Below are 18,834 nucleotides of genomic sequence, written 5' to 3'. Positions count from 1 at the left end.
GCTAAAAATTATCATCTGGGAAAGTGGAAATATAAACATTTTTGTTTTCTTGTCATAGCTGTTTATTCTAATCCTCTAGGCAGAGAGTCACATTCCTGAATCCCTCTGACTTTCTACCCATTAATAAGCCAATTAAATTATGCTTTTATCCAACTCTTAGAGGGACCAAAAGCATTTCTTGGTTGTTTTTGTCATTAAATTTCTAATGACAAACATGTTAAGTACCGTATCAAGTCACTGCCTACAAGACTTGCAGTTAATGTATAATTAAATCTAATTTTAAAACAATTTCTTCTTGTTTCCTGCATGCATTTCAATAAAATTCTTTCAAACATAATGGAATTTCATTAAGAAAAAAAAATAGAAAACAAAGATCACTGCAACTTATTTGCCGTTCATGTGCTTAAACATGCCATGCATTTTCTAATCCATAAGCATGGGGCCAGAGTAAGAATATGTTCACAAGAGACAGCACTGGTGTGTGGTGAATCCTGTGAGATTTCAGGGTTGGATTCACAAGGTTTGAGGGGGTAGGTTTAGAGCAAGCTTGTCTATCCTGACCCAAATCACAGGTCTCGTGGAAAGAAGATTAACTCTTTAATGCGTCACTGATTGCTGTGGGATCCCCCAGCTCTGGTCTGTGCTGGAGAGGACTGGACAGCGAGGTGTATGTTTAAATAACAGGATAGAGAATTGGACCAAAAGAGGGAGATCTGACCCCACAGGGAGCTGCAGGAAGCAGGAGACAAGATAGCGAGTTGTTGGTTTGGATGTAGTGATCCCTCATGAGCAGATGGATTTCAATTACCCACCACAGCCTGCACAGAGCACAAGTGCAAGACCTATCTGTACACTGGGAAAAAACAATTCTTTCTGTGGCAGGTGCAGAATATGAAGGAGTAATGAAAAGAAGCTTTGAATCAACGATTCCCTCTCCTGTTATAACTAAGAACGTGGTAAAGAGAGATATTATTTGATACTGGGAAAAAAAGTCATGAATCAAAAGAGATATGATGGAAATTGTGATAGGACATACACATTGGTAGGACAATGTACAATAATGACAAAGGGAGAACAAAAAATATGCAAAAAATCAATATTGTTTTTGTTAATATGGAGTGAGGAAGTAATCAAAAATATTAAAGAAGTTTGCTGTCAGGAAAGTAAAGTGTATTCTTATGGCTATGTAGTTCCAGAACTGGAGTTCGCTTGCTAGGAGCTCACCCAAGCCAGAGTAGCTGCAGGTCTGCTGATTGTGATTGGGACAGTGTATCTGGAGGACTTTGATTCCTCTGATTAGAATGCCTGTCAAAAATGGAGACTCAGCCCTCCAAGAGCTAAGTACTGTTGATAAAACTGGAAAAAAAATTAAAATATATTATTACCATTGAAAAATAGAAGAAAAACTGACAAACAAACATCTGCCTCCTCAAAACACCCAACCAAAACATCAACAATAACAACAAAACCAAAAACATCAAAAAAAGAAACCTCTATTGCCACAAGTCCAGCGGAAAAAAAAGAATAGTCCAAACTCCAACCATTTTCATGCTTATCTTTTCTAACAGTTCCTCATGGTCCCCAGACATGTTTGAGAAAAAAAGTCCTTCAAAACTTTGCTGTTTAATTTATCTCCTTCCAACAAAAATTTCAAGTGAAAGTAACTCCTGCGGTTTTATTATTCACATTACTACAGATTATTATACATTGTGGAAACAGTCTTCATTTTTGTTTGCATTCTTGACATGTTTTATCTGGTGTTTTTCCATTCAATGAGATCAGAAAACTTTAACCTTGAAGCACTGTCCTTTCTTCTGCTCTCCCATTTTTCTTCCCATACACTCCCAAAGATGGAGCAAAGAAGGTGTAGTGTGTTAAAAAGTTGCTGTGGTATTTGGTGCAGACTTTTTCCATGTGCTCTGTATGGGTATAAAGAGCATTATTTAAATGTGAACTTTCCTGAGCCTGTCATAGTTGATTTTTCCATGGATTGGTGCGATGAAACTTAAATGAATTTTAATGGCAGATTTTCCAGCATAGCTTAGTTGAACGTCTTGATATTAAATTTTAATCATCTCAAATGAAGCTCTGTGTGGTGCAATGAAATTCAGCAGAAGTATGCTGTGCTAATAGGCTGCAAAATATTAATACTGAGATGATTTTTTGTCTGTCTGGCATCAAAAGTCTTCCCTGAGCTGTATCATAAAATAAGATTTTAGCTATAAACTCAAAGCTCATTTGCTAAAAATAGCTGAGGAAAAGGAAGATGTCTGTGTGTTCAGTGTTACGAGGATGACTAAAGATGACAATGAGAAGCCATGTCTGTAGCAGCTTAGACTTTCATATAGACCTCTGGAGAAGAAAAATGATCCTAAGATGTATTTGGTGGTGTGCACCCAAAGGAAATTAATAAATTTTCAACTTACATTGCATTCCATCTAAAATACAAGGTGCTGTCCTGCTCTTCAAGTTCAGTAAAATGAACTCAAACTGAAATGGAGCAGACTTTCTGAGGAAAACAGAGTCTGCTTTAACAAAAGAGGACTAAGTGAATCTTGGCTGGTTTTGTCCAAAAATAATTAAATGTGAGAGAAGATGCTCTTGCTGCTCATGGATATGTTGCTAGGACAAATAATGAAACCAGTAGAAGCACATTCGTAGCAAAAGGCAATTTACAAAACCAATGAGGTGTAAACTAGCCATGAAGGTTAGAAGGTTAGAAGTTATTTTCCCATCAGCTGGCTAAGTGAAATTATGACTTAGGCTTCCCATAATACTGCAAGAAAAGATGTATTTCAAGCAGAAGTTGATGAGTTTTTGATGGGATATGACACAGGACATGTGGATATGCCCATGATTAGAAAAGATGTGCTCGCTCCATGCTCCCTAACTTTAAATTAAAACAGGTGGTTTTACACATAACTTATTAAAGTAAGATAAAAATAATAATAATGCTGTCTCTTCCACAAACAAACACAAACCAATAAGGATTAGATAATATCTTGCATTGTTTATTATTACAGTGATTTCTATAACTCAACCAAGACTGGGGCTCCCATGCATAAATAGAAGGTGATTAAAGAAACTTACAATAAACAATTTATCAGTAATTAAAGTAAGTCAACTGTTAAATTAATTTAGAAAATCACCATTGTATTTTCATTCTTAAGAGTTCTTAATAATTATTTTTCTTAGATCAATTTTTGCATTTCAGTAGTGAAATAATTAACTACAAGTGTATATAATTATTTTCCTATATTTTACCCTCCCTGATAAACACTGTCACTTTTGCTTACAAAGCTGTTTGAAATCTTGGATTCAAGGAGCTCTCAAACACTCAGATAACAGTGAATACCTTCCCCAGCTAATGCCACATTTTAGTGGATCGATCCCACAGACTGCTGGAATAAATGTGGTAAGTGGCCAGGAAGCACCTCATAGGTTAGGGAGATGTCTTTTCCATGGTCTGATGAATTTTTAGCCCTTTTTCAGAATTCATAACAATTTTTCCCACTGCATTCTTTTCAGGTAGATTGGACAATGTGATATATACACTGAATTAGTAATTTTTCAGTTCCACACTTTGTTGTGACTCTGATAATTGTACCATTTGTTATCATCACGGACAAGCACTCATATCTGTCGGGCCATCCCTGTGCACATTGGTATGCTCTCCACACTGCCCTGCAGAAATGCAGAGCTGTGAACAGATAAGGGAAAGCCACAGCTTTTGCCACACCAATGTGTCATTATTTGACTACTTTGATGTTCTCACACAGGATAGCTTATCCTTTGGCTTCAAAGGGATCCCACTAAACTGTAACTGCAGCAAGGGCCTACAGGATTCTCGCTGTTTGTAGAAAGCAATCTCACCTTTTTCTATTGTTCTTCTAATCTTGTGATGTTTCAAGTATATAAACCATATTGCACATTAATCTTTGCTGTCTCACCTGAATACTTGGGCCAAGGTTTTCCATGACTAGTGGCTTTTCTAGAGCTGCGTCTTTCAAGGCTCTGTAGTCTGTGCTTCACTTTCTGAGTGTTTGGAAGTCTTCTTAAAATACGAATGTGATAAGTTTGGACAATAGTGGTGCTTTATCTGCTGCTTATGTAAGTAGAGTGATATTGAGTAAAGTACCTTTTAAAAATATATTTCTTCTTAATTTCTTAATTTTAAAAAATCTTTGCTGAGGTACAAATTGCTTTCACGGGTTTTTTGATACATTTTTGAAAACAGTCTTACATTAAAGTAATATAAAATCATTGCTTTGAGTCACATCTTATGCAGACACAATGCAACTTCTGCTTATGTTAATAAATTAGATATTAAAATATCAAAACCATCTTGACTAGAGCTAAAGAATGTAATAACTTGGAACAATGCAAGTCAAGCATCTTAAAGGGTTTGTTTTCTATTAGAAATTTAGATCTCTTAAAAAGCATTGCCAAGCTGTAACAAGTCTTTTATTCCACAAAAACAAAATTATGTGGAAAGTGAATATTACCCTCCAGCAGAATTTAATTCCACATTCCCCAAATGTCTTTAAGTTGTTCTCTGTTCTCTCTGGCTCAGGCTTCCTTTCCTTTTTCATTAACTTCACTGAAGCAAGAGCAAAGATGTCTTTAGAGGGTCTTTTTAAATAGGAAATACTCATGATAGATTTACCTTTTTTGTCATGACTTTCAGAACAGTTTATTGGAGGATGGGTGTTAGAGAGCCGGACATCTTTCCACTTCACAGATTCTCTTTGGGAAGGTAGCCCTAAAACAGAACTGAAGGCTGAGTATGGTGGGCTGTCACCCACACAGGCTGTTTGCATGTGTATTATAGAAAGCTGTGCCTATCAACAAGGGGCAAATGAAATTTTCACATTCTCTCTGTAGAGTCCAGGAAGTTTAAAGATACATTATCAGACAGATGCTGAAGCCTTTGGATAGAGACAGCTGAAACACTGCCTGGATAATATCAGGTGGATCTCTGCTTAGGAGATGCCAATAAACCTGCAATTTGTACATTGAAATAATTTTTCCAAGGAGAAATAAAAAGAACCAAAAGAATAATGATCAGCATCAGTGGTGTCATGAGCAACTCTCCACTCTGCTGGTTATCATGCAGGATAACCACTGTAGTCCCCCTTTCTCATCAGAGGCCAGGAAGATGTAACCATGGTCACATAGGCTTTCTACATCTCAGCATAACCAGCTCATGGAGAAGTAGCAGCATCCTTGTTTCTTGCTAGTAGCTCATCAAGCTGTGCCATAGCTCATTGAGAAACTAAAGGTTTGACTCAGGAGTGAGTGAGTGTGGGACCAGGCCCTGTGTCACACAGGAGGGCTGAAAGGTGGACTATACTGGTGCTGATGTGGGCATTCCTGAATTGTCTTCCCACCTCACAGAAGGTGATGTCTTTTTGAGCTTTTTAGAAATATTTTGAGATAATTTATGCCTATAATATAATTTTCCCATTTTAATTCAGGCCAGGGCTAGTACCATTTTCAGGCTTGTGGGACAGGGGACAATGTCTACATGCTCTTAAGTGCCTCAGCACCTTGTGGCACTATTCTGTGCCTGCCACCTGTGGAGAGCTGCTGCCAGTAGCTGGGAGCAAGATATATTTCTCAGGAAAGCAGCAGCTGATGATTTGCTGTAAGCTCAAATCTCTCAAAAGAAGATTTTTTTCAGGAGAGCATGGAGACTGGGAGGAGAGGATCAGTGAAGATGTGGGAGGTGAAGTGAGTGTGTATGAAGGATGACTGGATGGGGATTAGTTCCTCCTTTGATGGTTTTGGAGGCTGAGCAAAAGAAAATACTTGGTTTTCCTCATCCATGAAAGCTGTCAGGACAAACAAAATGCAAAGGTGGGGTACAGAGGGGGCTGATCCCTTGTGAGAGTACCCTAATGTTTTTGAGGGGCTCATATTTAGATTTAGATAGTATTTCTAATCCAAACAGTCATTTGTATATTAAAGCTATTTCAGAGCCCAAGTGGCATCTGGACTCTTGCCTTCCTGCATCCACTAGCTACCACCACTGTTGCAGTGCAGATGGCAGTATGTCTGCCTTGGGGTGTAACTTATAATAGGGAGTGAAGGTCTGCACTTGCCAGAAATTGAATTACCAGCAGCCAAAGGTCTGAAAAAGTGGAAAAATTAAATAGAGATAAATCACAGAGAGCTGATGGCCGCCATCCAAGTTGTCTGAAAGAACCAAACAACAAAGCAGCCAAGCTGCTAACCCAAATATATAATTTACCATTAAATTAGCACTCTACCTACCTATTAGAAATGTGCTGTTCCAGAGCTTTATACATGGCTAACCAAATTTACTTTGGTCCCCCCAAAAAGTGAGGGAGTCTGTGTCACTCCTATGAAGTAACCAGAGGAAGCACAAGTGATGCCAGGGCTGGGTCCAAGTCTCACAGCAGCCTCACTCCCCTTTTTTCCCAGGAGGAACTGACATTTTTCCCAGGTGGGCATCAGCTCATCTGCTCTGCCCTTTCTTGAATAGGAGAGGGAGGGCAGGAAGGAGACCCACCACCCTTCCTAGCACCAGGGTGGGTTGTACAATGCTTTCTGTGGCATTGGAGGCCAAATTCAGCCTTTTACAGCTGTAGAGCTGAATCATAAACACAGGCTTATGGAGGCACTTTGGTGGGTGAGAATCTGCTAAAAGCAGGCAGTGTGGGTTTTATGTTATGACTTGCAACACTAAAATTTTGCATCACAGACTTTTGATCTTGCAGCACTATTAATCTGAGGCTCTGCAGCAATTCAAAATGTATTCAAACAGTACCATTCAGATCCAGACCTTTAACATCGATGTTAAAGGTTGTCTGCTAGAATCTCATGCTCAAATAAATTAAAGTTATTACCTGATTTTTTTCCCAATATGTGTGTATGGGGTTACCTTCCCCAAAAATGCAAGTTTATCAGTATGCAGAAATCCAAAATCTTTATGTTCTCACATCCAGTATCCTGCCATGTGCAGATCTCTAATTCATCATAGTGTCAGGATCACAGTTTTCACTGAATTAGGAATAGTAGTCTATGGTGAGGAGAATTTCTAGCTTTTTCATTAAGTAAATGCCAATAATACATCAGAAAGCGTAGGAAGAATAATTTCATATATTATTAATTCCCTGTAGAGGATGCAAAATTTAAAAGAGGTTTGTTTTTCTGCATGTATTTTTCTTAGGTTAGAGAATGGGGAAAAATCTATTTTAACTGTATTGAATTATACTTGGGAATAAGCAGGCTAATGAGAATCCATTTTCTCCCTCATCTCTGTTAAAGGCTTTTCCCTGAAGGGTGTGCACCAAAGGGAAATAACAGTGCTGTGGCTTTGCCTTTTAAAAGACAGACCATTCTGATGCTGATCTCCTCCCCACTAAGGAGAGAGCAGGCGTGCATAGAAATAGATTAATGCAGTTCTTATGTGTCTAACTGTGCTATACATCTCTTTTCTCCAATCCAGCAAGCTTGGCTGCCTTCACTGTAGTATGACTGACACACTGATCCATACCTTGTGTCCCTCCTGAAGGTGAGACATTCAGACCCAAAGAACTATCTCACCAACATATTTTAAAAATTAGTTTAGCTAATAAAGTATCTCCATAGAGATCAGAGACTGAATGGGAATGCCAAGACTTACCTGTACAGGTAGTTCTTTCCCTAAATCTGGTGTGAAGGGCAGTGGGAAAAGACTGTCATGCATAAGTTGGATTTTTGAACAGGAGAAAGTCTTCAGTATCCTCTTTTTTTTCACCTGGTACCTTCCCCAAGATGCACCTTTAGAAAAATATTTGGTTGTTGCTTTTTTTTAAGAAAAGGGGTTATAGGCAGTTAAAAGTATCTGTTTCTTTCCTAAATAGTTCCCAAAAGAGTACACCTTTTCCAGCTGGACGTAGACTCCAGGGTTTTTTTTTCTAACAAAAGGAAGAATTTTCACAACGTGTCTAATGAAAGTACTTATCAGCATGAGCCAATACTGAACAATACACAGGATGCATATTTCTAAAGGCAAGAAATATACTGATGTCCAAAAGTGAGTTTGCCTTCAAGAAGAATGAAAATACCAGGAGCACTGAGCATTGAGATGGAGGAGAAGAACCCTGTGGCTCCTTGCTCAGCAGCTCTGGCTGACATTGCCTGAAATACCAGGTCAGCATTAGCAGTGAAGTGCTATGAAAGATAATTGCTTTAAAGCCCCATTACTGAGTAGGGACTGCACATTAGAGCGATCATGTTAAAAGTTCTGGAGGACCAGCAAGGGAAGTGAGATGAGAAGTATAACAAAGCAACAAAACAGGATGGGGTGAGGGGTGAGATCTAGAGATCTAGTTTCCTAAAGATGAATCCATCTCAAAAAAAAAAAAAAAACCTAAAGCCTTTTTTAGATTACTACATTCATAAAAAAATATAAGAAATAGCTATTTGTATAGAAGTAAAAAGAAAAAGGAGGTGGGATCCAGTGTACAGGGCAGCTTGTGAAGCAGCAATCAAGAGACTGGTTCTATTCTTAGCATTTTACTCTTCTGCACTTCTTTTTCCTGTCACTTTGCTAGCCTGAAAGATCTCTGCAGCAGATTAGTAGCTGTGAGAGGTGTGTGATTTATAGAGTAGCAGCAAAGCTGCCAGTTCCCACCTGGGATGCATAGCTATAGTGTCATTACTGTAAAAATTATGATGTCTTGCAGTTTGCTTAACCTCAGTCTCAGTTACATACATGTACATACACAATTTCACCAAAACCAGACACTACAATTATCTTTGCTGTCTTTGACTCTTGGGATGTGGTTGTGAATTAGAGTGTGCCACAGTATTTCAAATTTTCTGTTGTGAAGTCACAGTTAATTTCAGAGGCATTCACAATAAGGGAGGAATTTAAACACGCCCTTCAAGACTTCTTATCTTTTTCCAGCATGAATTTTCTTTGTGTTACAGCTATCTATGAGCCTTTGGCAAGATTCTTCTGGAAGTTCTCTCTCTTTTTTTTTCCCAAAGCTCAAGTATGGTGAATAACACTGAGTCATCTGCACACATTCCCTGCTCTCTGATTTTTTCACCTCTTCTGTTTGTTCATTAGCAGTTGAAACTGAACACTAGGATTGCAATCAACTAACTTCTGAGGTTTGTAATGCAGAGGTTTTAATCTGAGTCAGTGTCCCCAAGCTTCTTTTGCAGTCTGTGGAGAGGAATAAATACTTGTAAGACATGATTCATCTCATCTTAAACTAGATTTGTGAAACAGGTCAGATGAATCATATCTTAGAAGCCCTTTACAGACCTAAGCTTGCTTAAGCATGAAAGAGAAACAGTCTCATGTCAGATCAGAAGAAAAAGAAAAAATAAGCCTATGTATCTTGATTTTTGAAGGAATGGGAAAGGATGACAGCATTGCTCTGCAAAGTTATTGATATTCCCTTTCCATAGCCCAGGTAACGTCCCAGGTATATGTTGGCATGAACCAGGAGAAGCAGCTGCACCAGCAGACCTGTGTGGGTGCAATGAAATGGGGCAAGGGTGTGAGGGGAGAGCAGACACCCCACTGGGTGAAACCAGGTGAGCTGACATCAACCTGGCCCTAAATCTGAAGGGGTAGCCCTGGCCTTTTGCAGTTCCCCCACCCCTGCTACTTGCTCCTGTTGCTCTCTGCCACATTTGCTACCTCTGCTGCCACAGGTTTGATTATCCATGCAAAGAGTATCTCCAAATAAAGAGAAAAAAAAAGAAAAGAAAATGGATTGAAGCTGGATCTGAGAGCCCCTCAAGCTTGCCTCCTGAGCACTAGGACTGACATGAGAGGCAAAAGCAGAAAACCTCTGGGAAAAAGGAAGGTAGTCTTTGTCAAAGTATGTTTTATGGATAGTTCTCATGTCTAGATGTTGTATTTCTGACAACTCCAAGTTGTTCTTGCCTGGAGCTTGGAAATATTATTCCCTTCTTTTTTATTTTCTTGGACCCTGCAAGGTTTCTATCCTTGAAGTACTACAAAGCAGAGACATTATCAGCCTCTCTGTGGTACCTCAGAGGGTGTGAAGCAGAATATTTGCTGAGGTGTTTTTGCGGTAATACCAAAGCTTATTACAAACATGCTTCTTCACACCAGAGCTTTTTATTTTGGTGGTTTTGGAAGGGTAAGCAAATATTCTCAGAAAATATATGTTCTTTTCAGGAGATGTAGCCAATGGGAGATCTGTTTTGCCATCACATAATGATTCTCTGGTAATAAAGTCTGGCCAGGAATCAAAATTTGATGTTATCTATGAAATATCTAGACAGAATAACAAACGTTCTACTAGAAATGATTTATGTCAGATCTCCAAGTATGTACTTGCTATTGGCTTATGGAAAGAAGCTCCTGCATGACAGAATAGGACGTGCTGGTTGCATTCTGAATTTTGACTGAAACATTTGATACTTAAATCTAGAATGGCAGGTAAAATTTACAGGACTGAAGGTTGCAAGTCAGTTCACATCTCTTGACAATTACATCCATGACAGAAGCCAGACCTGAGCCAACAATGACCAAGTGGCCCAGCTCAGTCCTACTGTGGGAGCTGGGGTGTCATCAGCACTAAGCTATTGCACTCCAAAAGCAGTCTTATTGGATTTGGAGGTTTGTTATTGTAGCAACTAAAACAAAAAGTCAGTTCTACAAATGTTATGGCTCTATGAGTGTCTGTAATGAAAGCCCTGTTTTAACAAACCCCTCACTTTCTGAGCAGCCTGTTTTTCATAGAAGCTCATGTTAATTCTCCCTCACATTGGGAATGTGAGGGCTTCTTTCACACGAAAAGTTAAATAAATTAGGGAGGTTGAGGAAAGCAAGATTTATGGTGTACAGATATGAGCAAGGTATCTAATTTGAAGCTGGATTGAATTTGGTAGGATTTGGCTAGCTTGGAGAAAATGTTTTGAATAAATAAATAAATTTAAATTTCTTGTGAAAAGTAAACTGTACATGTAGAAAAATATTCTGCAAGTTGAGACAGAAGCAGCTCAAGATGAATGCTGGTGCTTATTTTAGTCAGGATACTCATCTAATAAAATATTCTGAAGGAAAAGACTACCAGCAAAATGTCTCTGCCCCTTTTTTTGCCATCTCTCTTTCACATGCTTGTGTGCATTCTTGTACAAACGATTTGATATTTTTACTTTAAAGCTTTGCAACCCAAGATGCATTGGGAATGTGCAAATCCAGAGCTGAGAAACTGGAAACAAATGACAGCTCTGTGTACTTGGCAAAACTACACCAGCTTAAATCAGTTGAGGACTCAGCATAATCTCTAGGAAGAATCATGCTCCTAGCTTTCGCTGAAGTACATTCTCTTTTTGTCATCTTGTATAAGCCTTGCTGACTTTTATCTTCATTAGCAGCCTGACTCTGTATTACATCCAAAAAGCTCTTCACTTGAGTTTCAGTCCCGACAGAGAGTGTCAATGGAGGACAATGTGTTATGTGCATCACATATGTGCCATGCATTTTTAGGTTTTAAATGAGATAGAAGTCACAGTGTAGAGTTAAGCCATTCCAAGAAGTAAATGCCACCTGAGAAGAAAAAACCCCATATCTACAATTCACAAATTACAGCAATGAAATTTAATATAAAAATCTGTTCACCAGGGAGCAAGAGGAAAATATGTCTAAAAGTATAAAGAATCAGAGGACAATAATAGTAAAGAAGGTATTCTAAACCACCTTTTCTTCTGTCCATATATGATGAATCTTCAGAACCTCACTATGAGCTCTTCTGTCCCCATGAAGCAGAGAGATTTTACTCTGGCAATGTGCTTTGTGAGGCTGTTCAGGGGTCTCTCCTGTGATGAGCTGACATTTTAGCAGTAATGGGAGCTGCTGGTAGTGATGGAACTGGAACATTGTTCTTTCCCTTAAATTTTGTCCATTTTGATTAACCAGCCCACAAGAGCTACTGGGCTGTTTCTCGAACGCAACAAGTTAAAGGATCACTGTACTAGGCCACACACTTCTCTTGTGGAAGCTGGAAGTAGCTAAGGCTGACTGTTCAGTTTCTGAAAGCCAATTCCTTTCTTTATTTTACTCTTCCACCTCTGAAAAAGAAAACAGCTCCCAGATGAAGATGTTTTCTCCCATTTCTCTTAGTAGAATTGGGTAAAGCTCATGGTTAAGAAATGGCACCACAAAGTGCCTTTATTTTATAGTAGCTCTTTGAGCAGAAAAACTTCAAACTTTCATGAAGAAAAAAAATTAATTCTAATTTTTGCCTAATGTTATTTCTCTTTATGCTGTAAGACTGATACAGAGCTCTTGTTTCCCTGAAGTGGCTGGAGGATGACATAGGGAGGCTGTTTACAAAGGCTGACATTAGGCACAGGAAGTTCATCTCTTTATACTGCCTTTAAAGTTAGAAGTGCTAGAAAGGATGACTCAGAGAAGAAGCAGCTGAATTTGGGTGCTCTTGCTTGCCTGCTGAAAGGCTGTAGACAAACTAGGCTGCCTTAAATTGGGAGTGTATCTTCTAATATAAAAAGTACCCAAATGGTATATCTTTAAATGTGCTCACTATTTTGATCTGTGCCACTGCTCTCACACTTTGACAGATGGATATCTTCCATTTGTCTTCTTCTTCATTGGTATATCACAAGTATCAGCTTGAGAAGTAAAGCTGCTCTAGAGTTACCCATGCTGTATTATTTCTGTTAATAGTCTGTAAAAGATCAGTGGTCTGATAAAGGGCCACAAAATTATTCAGGCTAATAAAATAATACTGAGAGAATAATACTGGGGAGAACTTATAAAATGCCCAGCAGACATTGGTCAAAGGTCACATGTTTATAATAATTTGAAGGTCTAGGAGCCAAAATTCTGCAAATTGTCACCACAACCACAACTGGAATTAAGCATCGACCAGTGTCCTGGGTAGGATTGCACATACTAGGATTTTCTATGTGCTGATCAATTTAATGTTTCACCCCTGTGAATCTTGGCTCCTAATACAGAATGGAGGAGATTATATAGTGCTTGTGGTGTAGAGGCCACAGAGGTCATCAAGTGCATGAAGGCAGGAGCATGGCATAATCAGGAGACACTGTGCTTGCTGCATTTATATTGGCTGCCTCTCGTTGTGCTAAATATGCAGTTGGTTGGTGCATGCCTTGCTTACCTGAAGGATTTTGTTTGGTTTTGTTTACTGAGAAGTCCTTTTACAGTAAGCATTTTATGGTCCTGAGTAGCATGCAGTGTTCTGTCATCATACATGTCTGAGCAGAACTTGCATCACAGCCCTTGTGTGAGTCCCAGACAATGTAGGAAAGTTCTGTTAGCAAGAGTTATGTTTTGTAGATGGGGACTGTATGTGCTGCTGCACATACCCAGCTGGCAGAATGATAAACCACAAGTTTGTGATAAATAACAAGTTTGTGTTAGCAGGGTTTGCTCCACTTCATTTTCACCTGCCACCTTGCTGACAGAGCTTCTCTAGCTATGAATGCAGCATCTAGCAGATGGTAGGTTTTTGACTTGTCAAGGGTCCTTTCTGATGAACATCCCCATGACACTGTCCAGACTCTCAGAATCACGTTGTTTAAGTTGTTTCCGATTCTCAGTTGTTTATGAGCAGGACAGCACTTCTTCTTGTTGCTGTGCAGATGCCAAAGTATATCGCCTCTGTGGAGATACAGAAACCAGAATGAGATGTACCTGTGAGATGCTTTTTTTGAAGATGGATACCTGACTAAAATGAACACCATTTTTTATTATCTTGTCTAGGAAGCATTCCTTGTTCCTTGCTGAAGAAGTAACTCTTCCTTCTGCTATCTTCAGACACTGGATAGATGGGTAGCAAGAAGGAATAGGCAAAGCAATCCTTTCTGTAGGACTCAGCTCCCTGCAGTTCTGGGCAGGCTTGCAGCCTTCCTTAGAATGTATCCTCTGCATGTGTTTTTAACACAAGGACATTGAAAGCATAGTAGAAAACTGCTGTGGCATTTGTACTAAAACCAAGTAGACTTTGACTTATTGTTTCTGCTGAAGCAGAGCTGTAGCTGTCCATAAAAATTTCAACATGATGAGTTAGAGCTGAATGCATAAAAAGTGGTAGTTGGTAGGTAGTTGGTAGGCCTTATCTCATCTTAATCTGATCTAAACCATGCCTAAGTGGTGTAGTCTTTGAGGGAATCATAACATTGCATTTTCCTCTGTTCAGATTCTCAGAAGTTACAGTCATTCACTGAAATATCTGTCCATTCTTTTTTATTTCTTCTATTCTATGGAACTTTCCTTCCATACCAGACTGAAATTCCCATTTCATGCTTTTTATGCCCTATGATACAGACACAGAGGAAATGTGCAGTCACAGTCAACTGTGCTGGTGTGGAAAGCAAAGGAGGGAACTCTGGATGTGACGAAAGGTGTGGTAATAGTGTGAAGAAGCAGGAGGACAGAAATTGGGAAGTTGACCCTGAAGGGGAAGCTCAGGGGAGTGTGAGCACTCAGGGGCTGTGTCAGGCTCTCCTAACGCTGGGCCTCCTCCTGGATTTCGTGGAGCTCAGGGTGTCAAAAGCTCTCCAGGAGATGCCACTAATTTAGGCTCCCTCCTTTTAGTTACCATGACCAAGCAAGCAAGGGGAGTAAAATGCAGGAACAAGCACCGCACATGTGCTTTGCAGTGTCACACGTGGCAGCCAGCGTGGCTTTGTGGGGTCTGTATGTGCCTCGTGAGGTGCAGCCAGAAAACATTGTGCTGACTTCCCTGTGGCTGAAAAGTTGCTGCACCAGGTAGATACATGTTTGAAAGAAGGCAATTAAGGAAAGCAGCAACTGTAGCACCATCATATATATATCTATTCATATGTGGTTAATAGCATAAATAATTCTGGATGTCTTTTGGGAAATGTTGCTCCTTCTGTGTTTCATTTGCTGATAAGTCTCTGACAACTGAGTCATCAAATTACAATAAAAGAATAGAAAAATATTTTTAAGAGTGAAAATTTTAGCCAGCGTCTGACAGTTATGGATGTACTTACTTTCATTGGAAAAATTATTTAGATAAGAACATGGGACGCATCCAGCGTGTGTCAAGAAAGAAATATGGGCATGTCTGTCACTACAGAAGTACCTGAAAGCAAGTAGTACAGGAAAAGGAGAGATAAAATGGGCTAGAGTTAGAAATTTGAGTATTTCAATAGCATTAACTGCAGATATTCTGTATGTAGCTTATTCTATTTGTATCTTCTACTCTCTATTTTTGTTCTTAATAGCATACAGAAAATGAAAATAACTAGGTAGTTTTGAAAACTTATTAGATTATTAAACTCTAAAGCAGAAAGGCCACTATTGTGGTAAAAGACAAGAATTTTTGCATGTTTCAGTTTTTTTGCTGTTAATGCACATCTTCTTTTTGCTATCCTATATGGAAAAACATTGGCATTCTTACTTCTCTGAAGTAATTCTAATTAAGTTCCTAGTTCACAATCCAGTTTGGTCATTTGCTCACATTATTAAAACCCTGGTCTTTGTTAACTAAGGCATCGAAAAAATTGTTGTGCTGAGTATATTTGCGCATGCTTCAAAATAGTCTAAAAACTTACCGTTGTTCTTAGCTTCTAAATTTGTAATTCTCCAGTACACTGATAGAAAAAAATCACTATGGGATGGAGAAGAAATTTGAGTTTCTGCTCAAGGCCCTGCCTGTGAGTCAGCACACGGCTGGAAGCCACGTTTTGGCACGGTTTCTCGAGGGGAACAGCGCCTCTGTCCGCGCGGTGCCGCGCCAGCGGATCCGCCTCCCTGGCAAAGGGCACAAATGAGCACACACAAATGAGCCACGCACAAATGAGCACCAACAAGGACTCTGGCCCTGCAAGCAGAGAGAAAAGTTTGGGGGTTGGTTTGTTTGTTTGTTTGTTTTCCTTTCCAAAGCATGTTCTGATCTTTTGATGGCACGTGCTTTACAAATGCAGAATATGATGACATGCTTCCCAAGGAAGCAAGTAAATAAGTTTAGTAGTGATAGGCTTGGCCCAGTGTACCGTTAGTCTGGGCACTGTACAGTCATAATGAAGGACAGCATTTGTTGTGCAGAACTGGAAAATTAAGGGAGGAGAGATAAGAGAGCTGCAGCAAAAAGTTAATTATCAGGAAGGAGCAGACTGCATTGGTCAGGCTAAAATACACTCTCTTGGCACACATTGTCTAACCACCATTCTTGTTGGCAATGCAAGGCCAGATAAGGAAAGAGATTAAAATTTAGCTTAGTGGATGTCCTCAGAGGTCTGCTTTTCTTGCGTATGTGTTGGCAGTAGAGTCAATAAAGTTGTCAGAGTCCATACTGGTGATGGAGAAGTGGTTGGAGCCTGCACTGTGCCACAAAATACCATGGCTGATGAAAGCCTAATGCCTGCTGTATCAGGATAAATATCTTTGTATTGAAAGGGACTCCTCCATTGGCAGTGTGACTGCCTCCTAAGAAGGGGGTCATGATTTCCCTTATCTCTTTCCTTGATGAGCTGCCTAATGAAGTAGAACAACAGCAGAGTCAGCATAAATCTTCATCTAGGTCTTCACTCCACTCATTGTTACACTAATTATTAATAATTTATTATGACCAGGTTTTGGATATCTGAGCAATTACAGTGCCATTCACGTGGTTTTATACAGCAGCTAGGCCACAGGAGGAATGGCCTGAGCAGCACTGACAGAAGTTAAAAACTTCTACATTTCCTTACTGTCTCCAGGTGCAGGGCTTCAGAGAAATTAAATAAAATTGCTGAGTGCCTAAAAGTCTGCAGAGAGATCAAGAAATTGTCCACTTCTATTCGTGGGACAATGTTGTTGAAATGGTATTACTTTAGAGCCACTTTGAAAAAAAATGTATTTACACTATCTTATAAGTGGAATCTAAGAATTCTTGCTTGTTTTTTTGTTTAATGAAAAAGGCCACTGAATAATTTATATACATTCACTATGACAATTTCAGAGGACTAATACTGTCTAAGTTCCAAATAAATAAGGATTATTAAAGCTTCATATTAAGGGAACTAGAGAAACTGTTCTCCTGGAAATAAATTAAATAATAGTTGTGAATATCTTTTTTTATTTATCTTGTTGTTGTGCCTGCAGGCTTTCCTAATCTCTTACTGTAGTGACATGCTGTAAAGAGGCATTATAGCTCAGAGCCTTGGTAGGGACAGGATGAACATCCCTGATGGACCAGGGAAGAGAGTAAGAGGAAAGGTCTCGTATTACAGCCTGCACTGGAGCCTATTTATCCAATAGTTTAATCCTCCTATCAGAAAAGCATTTTTGAAGAACTGTATCTCTTTCATTTCCCCTTCTTGCAAAGGCTGATTCTTTCATAACAGGAGGTGGGGGAACCTATGTGCAAGGAAGGGGGTGGCTGCTCCTTCCTGTGGAGCACAGGGCAGCAGCCCTGGGGCCAGGAGGAGGGAGGGCAGCAGGGAGGGGGGAAAACATGGTGAGCCTCTGAAACCCCAGTCCTTTGATGCGGCCAAAACCATCCTGGAGACAGCATCTGTGCAGAGGTTGCCACAGCTTGGGAAATCTGGGAGCTCTCTGAAACAAAACAGGACAGTAAGGGCTCACCCTGCAAGGACACAGTGAACAAGGGGAGATGCTTTGTACAGCCTTTGCCTTTCTCTCTGATGGACCTAGCCACGGGAGGTTGCTCAGTATTGTTTGACTTTCTCAATTTGAAACACCTTTTGCTCTTCTTTGGAAAAGTCACTTTATGGAGGAGGTTCAAGCAAATCCACCTCAGAGCCCCAGCGTCTTGGCAGGGTGGAGTTGACAACAGTTGGCTGACTTGGGCTCCCACAGTGACAAGTAGGAAACAAGAAGAGAGACTAATATCTGTGGCAGAGCATCATATTCTCTTCCTTAAAGCGTAGCTAATGCTGAAACAAAACAAAAGCCTGGCATGCAATATATACTTTTTTTAAAGGCTGAAATGATTGGATGAGGTCATAATTTTCTTTCTTTTTCCCCTTTCCAGAGCTTCTAAAGAATTTGGATTGTTTGTGTGGGGACAGCTACTGCTGTTGGCAGGGGGCACTGCTTCTTTTCACTTCATAACTCTGGTCACAGCTTCATGCAAGGCAAGGCAATCAATGAGGCAGTGCTGTGAGAGCCCGGGGTTGAAAGCTGAACAACTGCAGTAGGAGAATTTTAAGACCTGATGGGTTTAAAGCTGCTGGAGGATTTAAGTAATATTTTTTATTTTGACTAATTAATTCTCTAGCATTTTAGTGCAGGTCAATGGCTGAGTAATGCTTTGGACAAAAGGACAGACACCTGTTTGATATGTGTTTTCTTAGCAATAAAGACATACTGGTACCAAATATATTTTGAGACTGACACCCTGCCCCTTGAGCAATCTTGTTGGTGCAGTTGGATTTCCAGCCCCCTGCCACTCTGCCCTTGGACTGACATCAGCAGCACAGGCAGGATGCCCCCACAATATTTGTGTGAGCTCTGTTCCTCTCAAATCACACTGCCATTGCCAAAGCCAAGAGCCAGCACAACTCTTACCCACATTTACATGGCATTTTCATGGCTGGTTGTTGCTCCCAGGTGACCTGGATACCAAACGTCCCTGGATACCCATCGGAGCCACAGCATTACTTATGATGCTCTATTTGCTTTTAGTGATCAGTGGAATTGCTGTGTTCAGGGTGTGCTGCTGCTCATCTTTCCTACTGGCAATTAAGCATTTATAAACTATTCCAACCACAGGTACGTAGCAGATAATCTTGGGGGAAAAAAAAGGACAGCATATTTGCATCAGAAGCACAGGGAAACCTTGCAGTGTCTGATGTGCCTTCTCCTCTCCCCAT

The 18,834-nt window shown here is 39.9% G+C and overlaps 1 protein-coding gene across 2 annotated transcripts in view; it reads left to right on the top strand.

Moving 5' to 3' along the window:
* The window catches only part of DHRSX (dehydrogenase/reductase X-linked), a 161,062-nt gene that overhangs the window by 82,197 nt on the left and 60,031 nt on the right, over positions 1-18,834 (top strand). The gene's annotated exons all lie outside the window — the stretch shown is intronic.

This window comes from Camarhynchus parvulus, chromosome 1 (genome assembly GCF_901933205.1).
Source record: "Camarhynchus parvulus chromosome 1, STF_HiC, whole genome shotgun sequence".
NCBI lineage: Eukaryota > Metazoa > Chordata > Aves > Passeriformes > Thraupidae > Camarhynchus > Camarhynchus parvulus.
This window is presented reverse-complemented; position numbering and strand designations above follow the sequence as displayed.